Below are 13,239 nucleotides of genomic sequence, written 5' to 3'. Positions count from 1 at the left end.
TTGGGGAAAATTTCAGATTGAATTACACAGCCAAAGGTAGTTTGAATTATCTCCTGAAATTGTGAAATAACTAAATGAGGAAATCACATACACACACACAAAAGCAAATGGCTGATAAATACACAAAACTATATTCTGCCTCATCCATAATCTAAGCAGTACAAATTTAAACAAAAATGAGACACAATTATTTATTCTATAAGACTGGCCAAGATTTAAAAGAATCTAAGGACAAGTGACTAAAGGAGTGTAAATTGATATCACTTTCATGATGGACAATTGGGTATACGCATAAATCCCTCCAAAAATGCATATTTTATTTGACTTAGACATCCTGCTTTTTAGAATGTATCCTAATGAATTAATCTAACAAATGCACAAAGACGTATGTGCAAGTTGTTTATTGTAGTGCAATTTATAATATTAAAAATTAAAAATTTCGTTAAATTTTGTTACAATTGGTGAACCTACACTGACACATCATTATCATCCATTATACTATAATGGAAGATGCATGTCTTTATACATTTGCCTAAACCCATAGATGTACAGCACCAAAAATGAATCCTAATGTAAACTAAAATTATATGTTAATTTATTAATTATTAACAGTTCATTAGGAACTGTTAGCACTTCATGGCACATGGGGGAAGGGAATATAACATTATAACATGTTTTTTTGACCATGTTTTTTGAATAAGAGAGTTTAATTGCGAAATAGTAGAACTCTTTTATTGTTGGTACATAATACTTGAACATACTCATGTGGTACATGTGATGTTTTGGTACATGTGTACAACACGTGATGATCAAATCAGGATATTTAAGATATCCATAAACTCAAATATCAGTTATTTCTTTGTGTTGGGAACATTTCAAATCTTCTAGCTATTTTGAAATATATAATAAACTATTGTTAACTATACTCACCCTACTGTGCTATCAACAGTAGAACTTGCCGTTTCTATCTAGCTATATATTTGTGTCCATTAATTGACCTCTTTTCACATCATTCTCCACCTTTCCTAGTCTCTGGTAACTATCATTCTTATCTCCAGAACATCCAAAAGAACCATAAGATCAACTTTCTTAAATCCCACAGTGTTAGAATATACAGTGTTTTTCTTTCTGTGCATGGCTTATTTTACTTAACATAATGTCCTCTAGTTCCATCTATGTTGCTACAAATGACAGGATTTCATTCTTTTATATGGCCGAATAGTATTCCATTGTGTATATCACCACATTTTCTTTACGCATTCTTTTGTTGCTGGGCATTTAGGTTGAATCCATATCTTGACTATTGTGAATAGTGCTGCAATGAACATGGGGGTGCAGGTATCTCTTTGATATACTGATTCCTTTCCTTTGGATAAATACTCAGTATTTATGGGATTTTATCCCATAAATTGCTGGATCATATAGTAGTTCTATTTTTAGTTTTTTGAGAAAACTTCATACTATTTTTCATAATGACCATACTAATTTACATTTCCACCAAAAGTGCATAAAAATTCCCGTTCCTCCACATTATCTCCAGCATTTGTTTTTCTTTGTCTTTCTGATAATAACCATTCTTACTGGGGTGACATTATTAGTTTTGCAGTATATTTTGAAGTCAGGTATTTTGATGCTTCTGGCTTTGTTTTCTTGCTCACTACTGCTTTGGCTATTCAGGGTCTTTTGTGGTTCTACACAAATTTCAGGATTGTTATTTCTATTTCTCTGAAGAATGTCTTTAGTATTTTAATGGAAATTGTATTGAATCTGTAGATGTTAAAATTTAATTATACTAATTCTTCTGATCTATGAACATGCGATGTATTTCCAATTGTTTGTGTCCTCTTCAATTTCTTTAATTAGTTTTTTGTAGTTTTTCTTGTAGAAGTCTTTTACCTCCTTGCTTAAATTTATTTATTTAACAAAGTATTTAATTATTCTTTAGCTGTTATAAATGAGATTGTTTTCTTGATTTCTTTTTCAGCTAGTTTGTTATTGATGTGTAGAAATGCAACTAATTTTTGTGTGTTGATTTTGGGTCCCACAACTTTACTGAATTTATCAATTCTAAGAGGTTTTTGGTGGAGCCTTTAGGCTTTTCTATATATATAAAACCATGTTTCTATATATATAAAATCATGTTCTATATATATAAAATCACTATTTGACTTCCTCTTTTCTAATTTAGATGCCTCTTATTTCTTTCTCTTGATTGATTGTTCTGTCTAGGACTTCCAGTACTTTGTTGAATAGGAGTGGTAAAAGTGGGTATCCTTGTCTTGTTCCAATTTTTAGAGTAAGGCTTTCAGCTTTTCCCCATTCACATGACCTTTATTATGCTGAGGTACATTCTTTCTGTGCCTAATTTGTTGAGAGTTTTTATTAAGGGATGTTGAATTTTATCAAATGCTTTTTTTTTGCATCTCTTGAGATGATCATATGGTTTTTGTCCTCCATTCTGTTGATGTGATGTATCACACTTATTGATTTGCATATGTTGAACCATCCTTGCATTCCTGGGATAAATCCCACTCAATTATGCCACATTCTCTTTTTAATATATTGCTGGATTAGGCTTGCTAGTATTTTGTTAAGAATTTTGACGTATATGTTCATCAGGGATATTGGCCAATGGCTTTGTTTTTTGTTCTGTCCTTGTCTGGTTTTGGGATCAAAGTAATGCTAACCTCATAGTATAAGTTAGAAAAAAATTTTTCTCTACTTCAACTATTTGGAATAGTTTGAGAAGAATTAGGGCTAATTCTTCTATATATGTTCGTAGAATTCAGCAGTAAAACCATTGATCCTGGACTTTCCTTGTTGAGAGACTTTTTATTACTGATTCCATCTCACTACTTATTACTGGTATGTTCATATTTTCTTTCTTCCTGTTTCAATCTTGGTAAGTTGAATGTGTCCAGGAATTTATACATTTCCTCTAGATTTTCCAATTTATTAACAGATAATTGTTCGTAGTAATCTCTATGTTCCTTTGTATTAGTATCAGTATCTATAGTATTAGTATCCGTATCTGTAGTATTAGTTTTAAGGTTTCCTTTTTCCTTTAATTTATATGGGTCTTCTCTCCTTTTTTCTTAGTATAACCACTGCTTTCTCAATTTTGTTTACGTGTTCTAAAAGCAACTTTTTGTCTCATTGATCTTTAATATTGTTTCTTTATTCTCTAATTTGTGTAGTTTTGCTTTGATCTTTATTATGTTTTACCTTCTAGTAATTTTGGGTTTGGTTTATTATAGCCTTCCTAATTCTTTGAGGTATATTATTTGGTTGTTTATTTGAAGTCTTTCTCTTTTTTTTTTTTTTGATGTGGGTGCTTACTGCTATAAATTTCCTTTTTAGCATTGCTTTTGTTGTATCTCATAGGTTTTGGTATGTGATTTTTCATTTTTATTTTTTTCAAGAAATTTTTTTATTTACTTCTTCTTCTTTTTTTTTTTTAATGGAGTCTCGTTCTGTCACGCAGGCTGGAGTGCAGTGATGTGATCTTGGCTCTGCAACCTCCGCCTCCCAGGTTCAAGTGATTCTCCTGCCTCAGCCTCCCAAGTAGCTGGGACTACAGGTACCCACCACCATGCCCAACTAATTTTTGTATTTTTAGTACAGACAGGCTTCCATCATATTGGCCAGGCTGGTATTTACTTCTTTTTTTTTTTTTTTTCCCAGAAACATATACACTTTATTGAATGCCATTGTAGAAAAGTGTGTGAGGATAAAGGGCTGATACAGGACTCAGCTCCGGGGGCAGGGCGAGGAATGGAAGGTGGAGTACGTGGGATACAGGTTATGGGCAGAGCTCCTGGCCTGAATGATGTCTCCTGATCTATCAATAGGCTTGCAAGATCAATACTGGGATGACGATGAGCAGAATGGTCGTGAGGATGCCCAAAATCAGGGCCCAGATGTTCAGGCACTTAGCGGTGGAAGCATAGGCCTAGGCCCCAGTCAAGTCACCAGCCATCTTCCTGTCCCTAGACTTCAAAGAGTAGGAGAATGCTATGAAGCCCAGGCAGCAGGGGTTCATGAAGAGCATGAAGAGCATGAAGAGGGTGTTGAACAGGGACCAGACGACATGATCAGGCACAGAGGTCTCGCTGCAGATGTGGATCATGGTGGACGTCGGGGGAGCAGTGTTGTGGGGCGCCCTCAGCACAGCCACCTCGTGCTTCTCCTTGAGCATCTCATAGTGGGGTGGCTGGCCACTGTTGATAGGAGAGAAGAAGGTTTGGACTGTATGGTTCATGGTGTCCTGCAAAGGCCAGCAGTGGTTGGGTTAGTGGGATGGTTCTCAGTCAGGTCAGCTGCATTGTTTCCCTTTCCTTCTGTGCCTGGGAGGTTCCCTGTCACTTTCCTGCTAAGTTTCAGTGTTCTCTCTTAGACACCCTAAGCCCCTATTCAGTGTGTGGTTTATCTACTGGCTGTTTCAGTCCTTTGTGGAGGCAGCTAGTGCTGGGTGCCTCTAGTAGTTATCTTGACCCTTCATGTTTAAAGACCCTTTTGTTCTTAGCACATTAAACACCTGTTGAGTTGTATCACATTCTAAAATGGTCAGTTAACTAAGTACATTTGGAAAGAGAAAGGAAAAAGCATTTTCACAGATTTTCATTTGCTGGAGGCTGATGGACATGATCCTATTGACTCATGGATTACCCCATCCCCACCCTGCTTTGTTTATGTAAATATGTTTCTTTAGGGAGGGGACCTGGGGGCAGTGAACAGAGCTCCCTCTTCTTTGACTCTTGTTAGTATCTAGAGCCACTTTCTGATTCAAGTTTCTCCAAAAACAGAAATTAATTCCTCTCATTCAAAATTACATAACTTTCTTAAATTCACTTTCTCTCTCAGAAACACTCAGAAGTGTTTATCTCAGCTGTGTCTTATGTGGTTAGAAAAAAAATGTGCACCCGATATGCCCGTAGAAAAATATTCAATAACAAAGGAAGTATTTTCTCTTTCTCTGCATATGAATTTGATTCTCTGAGCATGGCCCTCAGGAGCAAAATGAGTTTGGTGAATTGGAGTCACTGAGTGTAAGAGCCTGGGTTGCTCAAGTTTGACTCACCAATGTCTCGATGACCCTGTCATCCTTATTTATGCACATCCTTATTTATGCCTTCCACATTTTTTTGGAGTCTCCAAAATATGCTTTGCATTGCTGTGATGGCTGTCATCATTGGAAAACGATGAATATTTTACAAATAGAAGTAGTCCTATTTCTGTCATTGGACTATACCTACTTCTGTGACACATCCCTGCTTCTGTATTAAATCTAAATCTCAAAAAATAACTTAGAGACTTAGGCTATCCCATCAAAATCAAAACACAGAAGAAAAATTCTAGAACAGAATATCATGGTTACTGAAATGTTTCTTGCTGGTTTTCTGAAGAAAAGCTTTAGTAATTCTTTTATTGTTAAGACTAACTTAACCGTACAATTCTGACTGCTCCCTTATTTCCTAGGGATGATTTAACTTCACCCTTCCATTTCTGAAGCCTGTGGGATTTTCTAAAATTTAGTGCAAACAATCAGTCAAAGAAAGAAGCATTCAACCAAAGGAGAAAACACCAAGGATCCGCTTTCACGGTAATGTTGCTCAAAGGGATATAAAGTGAAACTTAGACTAAAATCACTCATCTTTATTCAGATTGAAAAAGACAGGTTTTAAATCTTCCAAATTCAATGTGTTACAGAAAGACTGTGAGTTTGCAAGTCAGCAAATGTGTATCCTCTCAGTTATTTAGCTGTCTGAACTTCAACAAGAGATTCAAATTTTTTGGGCCTCAGTTTCTTTTTCTTTTTTTTTGTAAAAGAGGAAAATTAATGCTTGCTTCATTTGGTTCATATAAGGAATGAATAAGAGTTAATATTTAGCCCCTGTACCAGTTATCTATCACTAAGTAACAAACACCCCAACATCATTTCTCACAAATCTCTGGGATGGCTGGTGGTCTCACACAGGCTTGCTCTTGTGGTTGTATTCATCTAGTGGGTCAGCTGAAGCTGGAGACTCTGTGTTGACATCACCCATGTGTCTGAGGCCCTGATGCGAATGGCTGGAAGTCTGGGACCTCTCTCTTCACATGGTTCCTCATCATTCAGTAGATTAGCCCACCTTTATATGGCATTTAAGTTCCAAGAAAGTGAAGGCAGAGGCTTCAAGGCATCTTGAGGCTTAGACTCAAGAGCTCCCAAAACACCACGTCAGCCACATTCTACTGGTTAAAGCAAGTTAGAATGCTAACTAAGATTCAAGGTGGAGAAATAATATCTACCACTCAATGGGAAGTGCTCGGGTCTCAGTGTTTGTGTCTCATCAAACAGATATGTTGAAATATTAACCCCCAAGGTAATGGCATTAGATTGTAGAGACTTGAGAGGATTATTAATTCTTGAAGATCGTGCCCTCATTGAGATTAGTGCCTTATAAAAGAGACTCCAGAGAGTGAATTCACCCCTCCCAAAATATGAGGACATACCCTAAAGGTACCATCTATGAACCAGGAAGTAGGACTTTGTCAAACACTGAATCTGCTAGCACCTTGGTCTTGGACTTCCTAGTCTCCAGAACTGTGAGAAAAACATTTTCATTGTTTATAATGATAGTACAATGTTTTGTTATAGCAGCCCAACCAAAACAGGAAGAATGGCAGTATTATATTGCAAATAAGCGTGTATATAGAGAATGTTATTCATTAAGGCCGTTATTATAATACACTCCCACTTGTATTATAGTCTGTGGGCCCTGTTTTCAAATTCTGTAAAGTTTAGGAGAATCTTTTATAATTCTATTGATTAGAAACTATGGTAAATTATTACAGTAATGGCACCCAGTGAATCACATACCTTTTCATATTCATGCCTTTATGTATTCCCCTTCAGAGTCGACATTGGACTTGGCCATGTGAATTGTTTCGGCCAATGGAACACCAGCAAATGTAACACAAATAGAAGCTTCAGAAGGTCTTGTACATTGGGGCTTGTTCTCTTGAACACTTCGAAACTGCAATGCCATAAAAAACCTGGGATGAAAAGCAACTGTAGAAAGAAGAGTGCAGCTGGGCATAGGTTGCAGAAGTTCTACCAGCCAGATATAGCTATACGAGTGAGCCCAGGTAAAACCGGCAGAAAGGACACCCAGTCAACCCACAGAATCGTACCTAAATGGCACTTGTTTTAAGCCACTGAGCTTTGAGGTACACAGCAATATATAATGAAATACAAACTAAAAATATTCTAGCCAAAGGGTAGCCTGTAACAACTGCCAAACACTAGCTTCACTACAAAATCACTAAGTCATTTCATGGTTTTAGACATAACATAGCGATAATATAATTAAGTGATCTTTAAAATAACTTTTAACTATAGAATTCTTTTTAAAAACAACTTCTTATCAGATATTTAAAACAAAGAGGCATCTTATTAGAATAAATTCATTTTATTGGTTCAAATGTATGGCATTTTGCTTATAAAGCAATTAATGAAAACACAATTCCTTTTTCTTTCATACAAAAATATAAATCCAGGCTCATAAATGGCAGTGAAAGACTTCTTGCAGTTTTAGCTTACAATTAGTCGATGTTTTCTTTTAGCAATATGGCATAAAGAAAATCCTCATTCAAGACAGACAAGTGCTTATAAGTGTTAGGGTCATTTCAGCACTTGCCTTGGAGTCTCAGGATATTGAATGGTCAGGAGAAGCATTATAACTTACTCCTACTTGGAAAAATATGAACCCATCAGTCCAAGTAAATACATTGATTGAAGTCCTCTGATGAGTTTATATTTTAAATATATTACATTTAAAGATTACCATCTTTAAGAAGTTTAAAATCTATGTAAAAACTTAAATTCAAATTGAATGTTTGTAGAGCCCTTGAAGAACCTTGATGGCGCTCTGCTATTCTTTGCAATTTATTTTGCAAATTACTATAGCACTTGGAAACTGGTTTTGCTTTGTCGTTGATTTTGTTCAAAACTGAGGAAAGTGGATTGGGCATTTTAAAATAATGATTTCTCCCATGTTTCAAGTGTCAGTGCATTCTCAAAACCATTTGCTGGACTCTTTAAAGAACATTCCTGTTGGTTTCATTTTTTATTTCTCAAGAATTTTTGTTAAAAATCAACAACAAAAACAAGAAAAAAAAAACAAAAACCCAGGGAAAGGAACTGCCTTGCAAAAGAAATGTCACAATTAAAACTGAATGGTATTTGTCAGCTCATTTGTGTGAACTGGCAGTCTACTTGAGACTTCAGCAGGGGGTCTGCACTTCTTCATTAGTTCAGCCAGCAAGAACATGCCCTCTCGAAAGCTTTGGTTTGCCTTCACCACTGCTTTTGCTAGGGCTGACAGTTTAGTAACAGAAAGCTGTGTGCTCTTCATCTAATTTTAATGAAGCTTTTCCTTTCAAAAGGAAAACCTGACAACAAAGAAGTCTTCAAGGAAGCCAAGTAATTCAACCACCTGACTAAATTTCTAGAAGAAAACAGAGGGTTCCGTTAAGGGTGTGGAATAATCAAAGCAGCCATTGCTTTGCTCCTGCAGTACAAGTCCCAGTAGCACAATGGAAATAACTGAATTGTTGGGCATTTCAAGACCCATCAGTAGTGAGACATATCACAAATATGTGGAAGAAATTTACATCTACAATATAGGAAAACTGGGATTTTAAAATTACTTCTGCCCAGGTAGAGGGGAAGTAGAAGAAAAGGCAGAATGGAAAATGTCAGGGATTCCTTCCTTCCTTCATTCATTCATTTATTCTACTAATATCTACTGAGCTACTATTGATGTGTAATCACCAGGCTCAGCACCCAGGATACAGCAATATGTGAGACAGACACAGTTTCCAGCCCTCTGGGGAGTTATACCTACAAAAGGACAAACAGTGGAAAAAGCAAGAAGACATTCAGAGGAAAATTTTTGGAACTCTGAGGCCCATTCTGGATGATATATGGACTCTGACTGTTTGGGACACATTTGTAATTTCTGTTTAATTCTTACTCACATCTACTATATATCAAAGGTCAAATAGAAGTTCTAAGGTGAGGTAAGGATGTCACTGAGGTACAGCTCTTTGGCCTTCTGGTAAAGTGCCCCCACAGGTGAATTCATGGATATTCAGATATGATTTGCAGGCTAAGAACTCCAAATTGTTAACACCTTGAGAAGAGAAACTGTCCATAAGGAGAGAAACTTCTTACCAAGATCACAGGAGTAATGTGTAAACCAGAATGGCAATTAATTAATTAATTTACATGGAAACACAACTGTTAGACAAATCAGCTCAAATAATATATTATCTTGCAGCAGATAGAACTACATGAGAAACCAGACTACGATGAGAAAAATTCTAGGTAGCATTCTCCACTAAGACAACATGAGATCAACTTTCATACTACAAAGACAGTCTTACTTATGAGATTGTATAGTAGTTCTTTTTTGTTTGTTTGTTCTCCACCACCCATGGCATCTTTGTTTATATTTTTATTTTTTATTTTTTTATTATACTTAAAGTTCTGGGATACACATGCAGATATGCAGGTTTGTTACATAGGTATACATGTGCCATGGTGGTTTGCTGCACCCATCAACCCATCATCTACATTAGGTATTTCTCCTAATGCTATCCCTCCCCTAGCCCCCCACTCCCCAACAGGCCCCAGTGTCTGATGTTCCCCTCCCTGTGTCCATGTGTTCTCATTGTTCACCTCCCATTTATGAGTGAGAACATGGAGTGTTTGGTTTTCTGTTCTTGTGTTAGTTTGCTGAGAATGATGGTTTCCAGCTTCACCCATGTCCCTCAAAGGACACGAACTCATCCTTTTTTACAGCTGCATAGTATTCCATGGTATATATGTGCCACATTTTCTTTATCCAGTCTATCATTGATGGGCATTTTAGTTGGTTCCAAGCCTTTGCTATTGTGAACAGTGCTGCAATAAACATACATGTGCATGTGTTTTTATAGTAGAATGTTTTATAATCCTTTGGGTATATACCCAGTAATGAGATCACTGGGTCAAATGGTATTTTTACTTCTAGATCCTTGAGGAATCACCACACTGTCTTCCAAATGGTTGAGCTAATTTACACTCCCACCAACAGTGTAAAAGCATTCTTATTTCTCCATATCCTCTCCAGCATCTGTTGTTTCCTGACTTTTTAATGATCACCATTCTAACGGGTATGAGATGGTATCTCATTGTGGTTTTGATTTGCATTTCTCTAATGACCAGTGATGATGAGCTTTTTTTCATATGTTTCTTGGTCACATAAATGTCTTCTTTTGAGAAATGTCTGTTCATACCCTTTGCCCACTTTTTGATGGGGCTGTTCGTTTTTTTCTTGTAAATTTGTTTAAGTTCTTTGTAGATTCTGGATATTAGTCCTTCGTCACATGGATAGATTGCAAACATTTTCTCCCATTCTACAGGTTGCCTGTTCACTCTGGTGATGTTTCTTTTGCTGTGCAAAAGCTCTGTAGTTTAATTAGATCTCATTTGTCAGTTTTGGTTTTTGTTGTCATTGCTTTTGGTGTTTTACTCATGAAGTCTTTGTCCATGCCTATATCCTTAATGGTGTTGCCTAGGTTTTCTTCTAGGCTTTTTATGGTTTTAGGTCTTATGTTTAAGTCTTTAATCCATCTTTCTTGAGTTGATTTTTATATAAGATGTAAGGAAGGGGTCCAGTTTCAGTTTTCTGCATATGGCTAGCCAGTTTTCCCAATTGTATGGTAGCTCTTGATTTTGGGTCTCCAATGCTTGTGCTATCAGCCCACCTCTTATTTGGTGACCGAAAACACTCCTGTTACCATAAATGTAGGAATAGCCATGCTTAGCTAATCAAGGCAGTCCATGATGGGGTGAGTGGTGGGCAATGAGATTGTGGAGTGCCTGGCTGTGACCCCTGTAGGATAGTGAGGTGAAGCTGGTCTTATAATCACTTTACATTTTGGGGAGAACAGACTAGAACAGGGCCAGAGTGTGTGAAAAACCCTTTGACCATATATAATGGTCACCTGGCATATGATTGTGGCAATGAGCATGAGAGAAATAAAGATTCCAGAGCTAGAGGGTAAAATCTCCAGGACTTGAGGAAAGTTGACTGCAAGAGGCAAGGGTGAGAAATGTCAGGGGCAGATTCTAGGTTTCAAGCTTGTTTGTGGAATTGGTAGAGAACAGTTCCATTGAGTGAGGGAGGAAGCTGGAAGAGGCCTGGGTGAAGAACTGTCAAAGGCACTTGAACCAGAGCAACTCCATCTTGAATAGGGGCCGGGTAAAATAAGGCTGAAATCTACTGGACTGCATTCCCAGACAGGCTTTCTAAGTCACAGGATGAGTTAGGAGGTCGGCACAAGACATAGGTCATAAAGACCTTGCTGTTAAAATGGCTTGCAGTAAAGAAGCCGGCCAAAACCCACCAAAATCAATGTGGCAATAAGAAGGACCTCTGGTCGTCCTCACTGCTACACTCCCACCAGCACCACAACAGTTTACAAATGCCATAGCAACATCAGGAACTCACCTAGTATGGTCTAAAAAGGGGAGGCATGAAAAACACATCCCTTTTTTAGCATGTAATCAAGAAATAACCATAAAAATGGGCAACCAACAGCCCTCAGGGCTGCTTTGTCTATGGAGACACCATCCTTTATTCCTTTACTTTCTTAATAAACTTGCTTTCACTTTACTCTATGGACTTGCCCTGAATTCTCTCTTGCAGAAGATCCAAGAACACTCTCGTGGGGTCTGTATCTGGATCCCTTTCCAGTAACAGAACAGCTTTCCAGTAACAGAACAGGGAACTGGGAAAGTGTCAGATAAAGGATCAGCAGACTCATGGTGGTTGACAGTTCAGGATCTAGAAGACACAGAAATCATGGAGTCTCCTAAGGTCTCGACACAGACAAACTCAAGTTCAGTGCTGACCCCTCCTAGAAGCCGGCTTTGGGTCCTCAAAGGCGCCTCCTGTGAAGAATGCTTCCTGCCGCTGCCTCCCTGTGGCTTCACTTGCATAACAAGGCATTCCTTCAAGAAAGCAGGAGTCCCAGATTCCAGGGAGCAGCGGGGGACTGTGTGAAATGTCCTGCCCCAGGAAAAACATGTCACAAGAAGACGCTGGGGGCCCAAAGGGAGCTTTCACTGGCCAACCCATTCATGTACTGTTCATGACCTTTCATGAAGGTTCCCAGCAACCTTCAACCCCTCAGGGGGCTCTGAAAGTAGTCAGAAACCCCGAATTCTGACTCTGGGGAAAGCTGAGGCCAACCTGGACTACTAAGACGGTCAAAAATAAAATATAACTTGAAGAAATGCAACATTATTATGTTTAGGTATAAACCATTTATTGTTTTACAAGAATATGTTAACAAAATGTTGCCTGGTGAAGCGCCAGACAAAAGATTTTAAGAAATAGAAAAATAATTATTTGAGATTAGTATATCAAGATTTTAATGAAATGGAAATTATATAGGACATTCGTCTGAAACTGGCAGCCTTAGATAATTTAGCCCCCAAAGTGAGTTTTTAAAAATGATTTGAATTAATTGCCAACATTTAAAGATCCATAAATTCCAGGTGAATATCAAGATTTTTAGCTTTTCTTTAAAATGGCCACAACTCTTTGGACCCCTCTGATAGAAACTTTAGAAGTTTACATTTCCACGCTAAAAATATGTTATGCCCAGACCGTTCATTCCCTGAAGAAGACCACCAGAGTCCAGAGTCAAAGCTAAGCAGCAAGGATCTTTATTACAGGTTCGAACCTGGAACTCTCCCTCGCTCGTGAAACGAGACGGGCAGGAGAGCTCCCCCACTGAGCTCCGAACAATGTTATATAGTCTAAGGAAAGTAGGCATAGAATCATTATACAAATTAGAGGTATGATTGGCTGGAGTTTGAACAAAGCGATTTGGCAAACTATGATTGGTTCCCGCCATTTCTGATATTTCAGTACAACCCTTGAGGCGGAAGAGCAGTTTTGTGACCTGGCTATCTTACTTAAACATTCCTTGTGACCTGGCCTCAGAAAGAAAAACATGTACTTACAGAACTTACGAAACCTCTGGTACATGCAGAGATTAGAAAGCAGAACAAAGAGTTTAGCAACATCGGGGGGGGGGGGCGGGGGCGGGGAAGGGAGGGTACGCATTTTTGTATCTTTGTGTCCTTTCAAATACAGTGGAGATACATCTTAACACGATGATTCTAAAGGGACAGAC

At 37.8% G+C, this 13,239-nt stretch overlaps 1 pseudogene; it reads right to left on the bottom strand.

Annotated features, from left to right (window-relative positions):
* Positions 1–3,844: 3,844 nt before the first annotated feature.
* On the bottom strand, positions 3,845–4,261 carry LOC105481311 (interferon-induced transmembrane protein 3 pseudogene; annotated as a pseudogene).
* Between the last annotated feature and the right edge of the window lie 8,978 nt (positions 4,262–13,239).

This window comes from Macaca nemestrina, chromosome 11 (assembly GCF_043159975.1).
Source record: "Macaca nemestrina isolate mMacNem1 chromosome 11, mMacNem.hap1, whole genome shotgun sequence".
Classification (NCBI taxonomy): Eukaryota; Metazoa; Chordata; class Mammalia; order Primates; family Cercopithecidae; genus Macaca; species Macaca nemestrina.
This window is presented reverse-complemented; position numbering and strand designations above follow the sequence as displayed.